The 7,088-nt window shown below is 54.6% G+C and overlaps 1 pseudogene; it reads right to left on the reverse strand.

The window, feature by feature from the left end:
- Window positions 1–781: 781 nt before the first annotated feature.
- LOC122214662 lies at window positions 782–880 on the reverse strand (annotated as a pseudogene).
- Between the last annotated feature and the right edge of the window lie 6,208 nt (window positions 881–7,088).

Below are 7,088 nucleotides of genomic sequence, written 5' to 3' on the forward strand. Positions count from 1 at the left end.
TCGTGTGTTTCTGCATCATCTATCCAGCTGTCTGTCTATCCTGTTATCTATGATCTATTGGTCGTCTTCTCTCAGCTGTATATCTGTCTTACCTCTCAGCTGTCTCTCTTGGGCACTGTGAGTCCCCCTGACCCCTCCGATCCCATTCCGGCACCCCAGGATTTATTCCTTCCCTCTTCCCATAGTTTATCTCCTTCTCCAGCAGGGGAACCAGGTTCAGGGGAAGAGTTTTGTTTTGTTTTGTTTTCTTGCCCGGTTCAGGGGGCGAGTTTTCCCCCAGGTTCAGGGGGAGAGTTTTGAAGACAGAGATGAGGTGGTGTCCCTCCCTGGGAAAGAGCCTCCCTGGATTTCCTAACACATTAAAATTTTTTTTTTAAGTTTACTTAAACTGAAAAAGAGAGAGAGAGAGAGAGAGAAAGCATAAGTGGGGAAGGAGCAGAGAAAGGGCAGAGAGACAGAATCTCAAGCAGGCTCATCGTCAGCACAGAGCCCGACGTGGGGCTCGAACCCACAAACCGCGAGATCATGACCTGAGCCCAAGCCCAAGCCCAAGTCCATGACCCGGACCCAGCCCAGTCCAAATGCGCCACCCAGGCGCCCCCTCCCTAATACCCTTATTACTTCTTTTTTCTTTGTACAAAATAACTAGGATTTTATTGTGAGATTCCCATAGGTGGAAAACGAAATTGAATATTTATGCCGTCCCTTTCATTGTACTATGTATTTCAATTGCCCGTTTAGTGAAAAATAAAGAAACCTATAACTTTTGGCTTACATTTGTAAGAATCTGGAACATTGCATGACTTTGTGTGTTGTCCTTGTACAGGGGCCGAATCTTCTCTGTATCGTCCCAACTTAAGTGTATATGCTGAGGAAGCGAGTGCCCTAATGTAGTGTCCATGAGACCCAAAGTCCTCCCCGTGGCCCCCAAGGCCTAGCATGACCTGCCCCCTCCCCTCCCTGCCCTCCCCTCCTCCCTCTCTCCCCCTCGTTTGGTCTGCTCCAGCTCGGTTCCTCCAACACGCCAGACCCGGTCCTGCCCCAGGGCCTTTGCACAGGCTGTGCCCCCTGCCTGGGAGGCTCTCCCTCTGGAAATCTCCTGGCCCATCCCTTACTTCCTGCAGGTCTCAGCTCAGGAATCACTCCCTCACACAGGCCGCCTTGGGCCCTAAAATAGCCCCACGTCCATTCCCTCACCTTTCCCCGTTTTTCTTTATAGGGACACCTCTGCCTTTATATTTTCCTTTATGTGTTTATTGTCTCTAGGAAGTCGGCTCCACAAGGCCGGGATGTAGGCTCTTACTCCCTGCACAGAGCTTGCCACACAGTAGGTGCTCAGTAAATCCTACTTGCTGTGAAGGTGAGGGTCGTTTTCCTCAGGACTGCGCTGCCCAGGCAAAGCAGGACGCAGCTTGGTCAGCCCGGGGCTGCCGTGACCAGACAGCACACGGTTGGGCCGCTTATGAAGCATAACCCCTATTTCTCACAGTTCCGAGGCTGGGAAGTCCAAGATCAAGGTGCTGGCAGATGAGGTCTGGTGGGGAGCTCTCTCCCCGGCTTGCAAACAGCTGCTGGCCGGCTGTGTCCTCCGGGGATGGGGGTGGGGGGTGGGGGGCGCTTTCCTCCAGGCCTGTAGCTCCCCTTGTCACAAGGCCACCAAGTGCTCTCAGATCGGGCCCTCACTCACCTGATTACCTCCTCGAAGCCCCACCTCCAGATGCAACCACACTGGGGTCAGGGCCGCCCCACAGGAATTGGGGGGACGCGATTCGGCCCGCGGTACAGGTCTACTGGAACACGTGGCCTGTGCGGAGCCCTGGAGCCCCAGGAAGGGCAGGCAGCGGCCTTGAGCAGCTCGGCGCAGGAGGCGGGCATTTATCTGATTACCACTCTAATGAGGCCCTTCCCAGCCAGGGCGATTCTGCCTCCAGGGGACGTTTGGCAACATCAGGGGACATCTGTGGCTGTCACACCGGGACACCGCTCCCGGTCTGGAATGGGTGGGGGCCAGGGATGCCCCACAGACAGTGACCTCCGGATGTCGGCGGCCGTGCTGGGGCTTTGCGGTCTCTGATGAGAGCCAAATGGCAAATTGAGAGAAGAGGGGTGGGGGGTTTCTTTCCAGGAGAGCTTTTAACAATGGAACCGACCTTGGCTGGGGGCTGGGAGGTCAGAGGGCTTCCCCCAAAGTGAAGGGGGTGGGGGTTACCTAGGTGACAAGTGCTCAGGTGGAGAAGACAGCTTGTGCCAAGGCCCGGAGGCAGCGGGAGAAGCTGGAGGGGAGGGGACGAGGCAGGGAGAGGGAGGGGACAGACCACCCAGGTGCTTGGACTCCGCCTTCATCTGGGGCTGCTGGGGAGCCACGGAAGGTTTTCAGGTATCACAAGAGGGCAACACGGTCCCATTTGGCTTTGGACAGGATGCAGGGTGGCCTCCTGACTTTTGTGGGTTCCTTCCTCCGCCAACAACATTAAAGGGTATATTTTATGATGGCATTGGTATACACACTGATATAATCCAGGGTGGAAATACGATGATCTGTTCGTGGGTATTGTAGTCACTGTTTTCTTCTGATTCTAGAGGGAATGAAAACATTTTCACAGGCCCCTAAACTGTCGTCAGCCCTGGGCACTGCTTAGTGGACATGCTGGCCAGGCAGGAAAAGCGACCTGGAGAGCAGAGAGGCACTGGACCGGGGTGGGGGCTTGGCGAGGAGGGAAGGGGCTGGGTCTGAAGGAGATTCCGATCACCACTGACCGGGCTACCGGGGTGGGTTGGGGGGGAGGTGGCAGGGACGGAGGGTAGAGCCATCCTGGAAGCCAGCCGGCCTGGCAGACGGTGCCGGGGGCACGGGCAAATCCGGTTTGAGAACTCAGTGAAATGCCCTCAAAAGTTAGCCAAGGAGGGGAAAATCAGACACGCGGGACTTCATGGAAATTAAGCACCATCGAGAGAATAAAAAGACAATTCACAGAATGGGAGAAAACGGCTGCAAATCCTGAGAAGACTCCATTGTCCAGCACATATAAAGAACTCCCACAATTCAACAACACAAAATAAAGCACCCCGTGCAAGAACGGGCAAAGGACTTGAACGGACCCGGCTCCAGAGGTGACCCGCGAACGGCCGAGAAGCGCATGAAAAGATGCCCCACCCCCCTGGCCGTCAGGGAAATGCAAATCGAAACCTCAGCCAGACGCCCCTTCACACCCACTGGGACGGTTATCGTGAACGAGTGGAAAACACCAGCGTGGCTGAGGATGTGCAGGAACCGGGGCGGCCACTGGGGACATCACCCCGGCAGTCCTTAAAGACTTACACAGAGGGTCACCGGCTGACCGGGCACATCCACCGCTGGGTACGGACCCGAGAGATTTGAAAGCGGGGACCCCCACAGACCCCAGCGCCCCCACGTTGATAGCAGAAGTCTGTATAATAGCCCAAGTAGAAACAAACGTCTGGGAGCAGACGACGGGATCAACAAAAGTTTACGGTTTCAACCATTTTTTATTAAAAAATTTTTTTTAATGTTTATTTAATAATATTTATTTTATTATAATAATATAATATATTAATATTAACAATATGCATTAATATTATATATTAATATTATATAATAAAATATAATAAATATAATATATTTAATATATTATATATTATTAAAATAATTATATAAAAATTATATAAAATTATTATATACTATTAAAATATAATAAATACAATACAATATAATATAATAATATTTATTTTATTATAATAATACAATATAATATATTAATGTTAATAATATATTAATAATATATTAATATTATATAATAAAATATAAGAAATTATAATATAATAATATAATATAAATATAATAATATTTATTTATAATGTTTATTACATAATATTTATCTTTGAAGGAGAGAGAGAGACAGAGCATGAGCGGGGGAGGGGCACAGAGAGGGAGACACAGAATCCGAAGCAGGCTCCAGGCTCTGAGCTGTCAGCACAGAGCCTGACGTGGGGCTCGAACCCACAAACCGTGAGATCATGACCTGAGCCGAGGTCGGTCGCTTAGCCGACTGAGCCACCCAGGTGCCCCTATTTTAGCCATTTAAAAAAAAAAATTTTTTTTAATGTTTATTTATTTTTGAGAGAGACAGAGACAGAATGCGAGTGGGTTAGGGGCAGAGAGAGAGGGAGACACAGAATCCGAAGCAGGATCCAGGCTCTGAGCTGTCAGCACAGAGCCCGACGCGGGGCTCGAACATACGAACCGCGAGATCATGACCTGAGCCGAAGTCGGAAGCTCAACCGACTGAGCCACCCAGGCGCCCCTCGGATATTTTTTAGAAGTAATCTCTGCCCTCAGCGTGGGGCTCAAACTCCCGACCCCGAGATCAGGAGTCGCGGGCCCTCCTGGCTGAGCCAGCCGCGGGCCCCTTAACCGCGTCTAAGCGCCCAGCTCAGCGGCATCAGGCGCACTCACACCGTCGGGCGCCCACCCTCCATCCGTCTCCAGAACTTTCCATCTCCCCAGACTGAGACCCTGCCCCCATGAAGCACGGACTCCCCACCCCTGGCTCCCACCATCCACTCTCTGTCTCTGTGGACGGGACTCCTCTGGGGACCCCCTGTGCGTGGGGTCACGCGGGACGTGTCCTTCTGTGCCTGGCTCCTGTCACCGGGCACAGTGGCCTCCAGGTTCATTCACCTTGGTGATTAGTACATTCACTGAGTTGTGCAACCATCACTAGTATCTAATTCCAGAACATTCCATCACCCCCAAAGGCATCCCCATTAGTTGGCACCTCACCCCTTCCCCCAGCCCCCACGAGCCCCCCTTCCTGTCCCTGGATGAGCCTGTTCTGGACGTTTCACGCCCCGTGCGGCCTCTCCTGTCTGGTTCCCTCTCTGAGCATCGTGTGTTCGGGGTCCGTCCACGGGGCGGCGGGGGCGGGCGCCTCGCTCCTGCTGGCCGCGGAGGGACGTGCGCGTGCGCGGTGGCCACGGTCATCTGTGGACGTGCGCATGCGCAGTGGATGCACCTGAGGGGCGTGAGCGTGCGCGGTGGACACGTCGCGTGTGTCCCTTTGTTGGTGGACGGACCTTGTATTGCACCCGCTGTGGGCTGTTATGAATCCCGCCGCTGTGCACACGCGTGTGCAGGTTTTCGTGTGGACACATGTTTTCATTTCTCTTGGGGGAACGTGGAGTGGAATCGCTGGGGCAGATGGAAACTCCGTGTGCCACTTTGTGTTTTAATTTTTAAAAATTATTTTTAAGTTTATCTATTTATTTTGAGAGAGAGAGAGAGAGAAAGAGAATGAGTGGGGGAGGGGCAGAAAGAGAGGGAGAGAGAGAATCCCAAGCAGGCTCCTCGCTGTTAGAACAGAGCCTGACATGGGTCTCGAACTCATGGACCCGAGCCAAAACTGAGAGTCAGCCGCTTAAGTGACTGAGCCACCCAGGTGGCCCTTAATTTTTTTTTTTTTAATGCTTATTGTTGAGAGAGAGACAGACTGCGAGCGGGGGAGGGGCAGAGAGCGAGGGAGACACGGAATCCGAAGCAGGCTCCAGGCCCCGAGCTGGCAGCGCAGAGCCCCACGCAGGGCTCGAACCGGGAAGTGTGAGCTCATGACCGGAGCGCAAGTCAGCCGCTTAACCAGCTGAGCCACCCAGGGCCCCCCCTCCTCGTGCCACTTTTTGAAGAACCGCCAGACTGTCTCCCACGGCGGCTGCCCCTCCCCCAGCCCCACCTCACTCGGGACCGTCAGCCCCTCAATCTTGGAACCCGGGCAGTGCTCCCGTGTCATGTGATCCGGCCTGCTGCACAGCCGTCCCCTGCTTCTCGGCCCTCGCCAGCTTGGCCTGCAGCGGGGAGGCCTGAGAAAGACAGACAGACAACGCTCTTGACCTCCGGGGATGGCAGGGGCCTCCTGCGTGCTGGGCGCTCGGTATTCTTCGTGTATTAATTCATTCACTAGGATTCATTCCATTTTGCAAATGCGGGCGATCGAGGCTTAGTTAGGGACAGTGGGGCCCGGCCGCTTGCCACCCAGCCTGGTTGGGGGCAGGGAGAGGGGGACCCAGGCCTCCAGGGCTGATGCCACCGGCCGAGGCTGTGCTGGACAATGACTGCGTTTGTTTTTGTGCTTTGCCTTCTCCCGGGGCTTCTGGCTGCACCCTCGGGAGCCAGGCGTTGGCAGGGCCGGGAGCTTGTTGGGGTGTTTAAGGCCTTTAAAAGGTGTAGCCGGTATTTCCCTGGGGCCGTGTGGTAATTGGGGACCGGGAGTAGGAGGCTGCTGCCAGGGGGCGTGTCTCTGGGGACATCTGGGGACATTTGGGGACTGTGGGGAGCAGGAGGTATGGCTGCCCACCCACCCTGCCCTCCGGAGGTCCCCAGGGGCCAAGTGCCAGGTGCGGCTTTGTGACCGGTGGGCTGTGTGGCTCTGGATAAGGGTCCGTCCCTCTCTGGGCGTCCTTCTCTCTAGTGGATGAGAAGACTCTGTATTGCCGCAGGACCCGGTTCCCCCCATCCCGGCTCCTTGGTGCCCAGACGCCCTCAGCCGGCCCCCCTGACAACATAAATCCCCCCCTTCGTCACAAGTGGAAGTGGCCAAGGTCCCCAAATGCACTCATGCCCCCAGTGTTGTCCCAAGTGCTTGAGGTGGGCACTGTTACCTCTCCCATTTTGCGGCGGAGGAAACTGAGACCCAGAGGCCCAGAGAGTTCGAGCCACGGGGCCGGGAGCACACAGCCAGTGGCCAGAAGAGGCAGGATTTGAACCTCAACCACCATGCGGACACCCCTAGCCAGTATTTCCTGGTGAACGTGCTCGCTGTTTTGAGTGGTTTGCAGTGAACTGTGTCCCCACCACAGGTTTCTGTGGAAGCCCTGACCCCCAGCGGGACGGTGTTTGGAGGTGGGCCTTTGGGGGGGTCAGGGTTAGGTGAGGTCAGAGGCTGGGGCCTTGCCAGGAGCGCACAGCCAGAAGGCGGCCACTGCCGCCCCAGGAGAGAGCCCTCACCAAACATTGACCCGCCTGGCACCTTGATCTCCAGGACCATGAGGAAAGAAATGTCAGGTGTTTAAGCCACCCA

The sequence above is a fragment of the Panthera leo genome, chromosome A2 (genome assembly GCF_018350215.1).
Source record: "Panthera leo isolate Ple1 chromosome A2, P.leo_Ple1_pat1.1, whole genome shotgun sequence".
NCBI classification, from domain to species: domain Eukaryota; kingdom Metazoa; phylum Chordata; class Mammalia; order Carnivora; family Felidae; genus Panthera; species Panthera leo.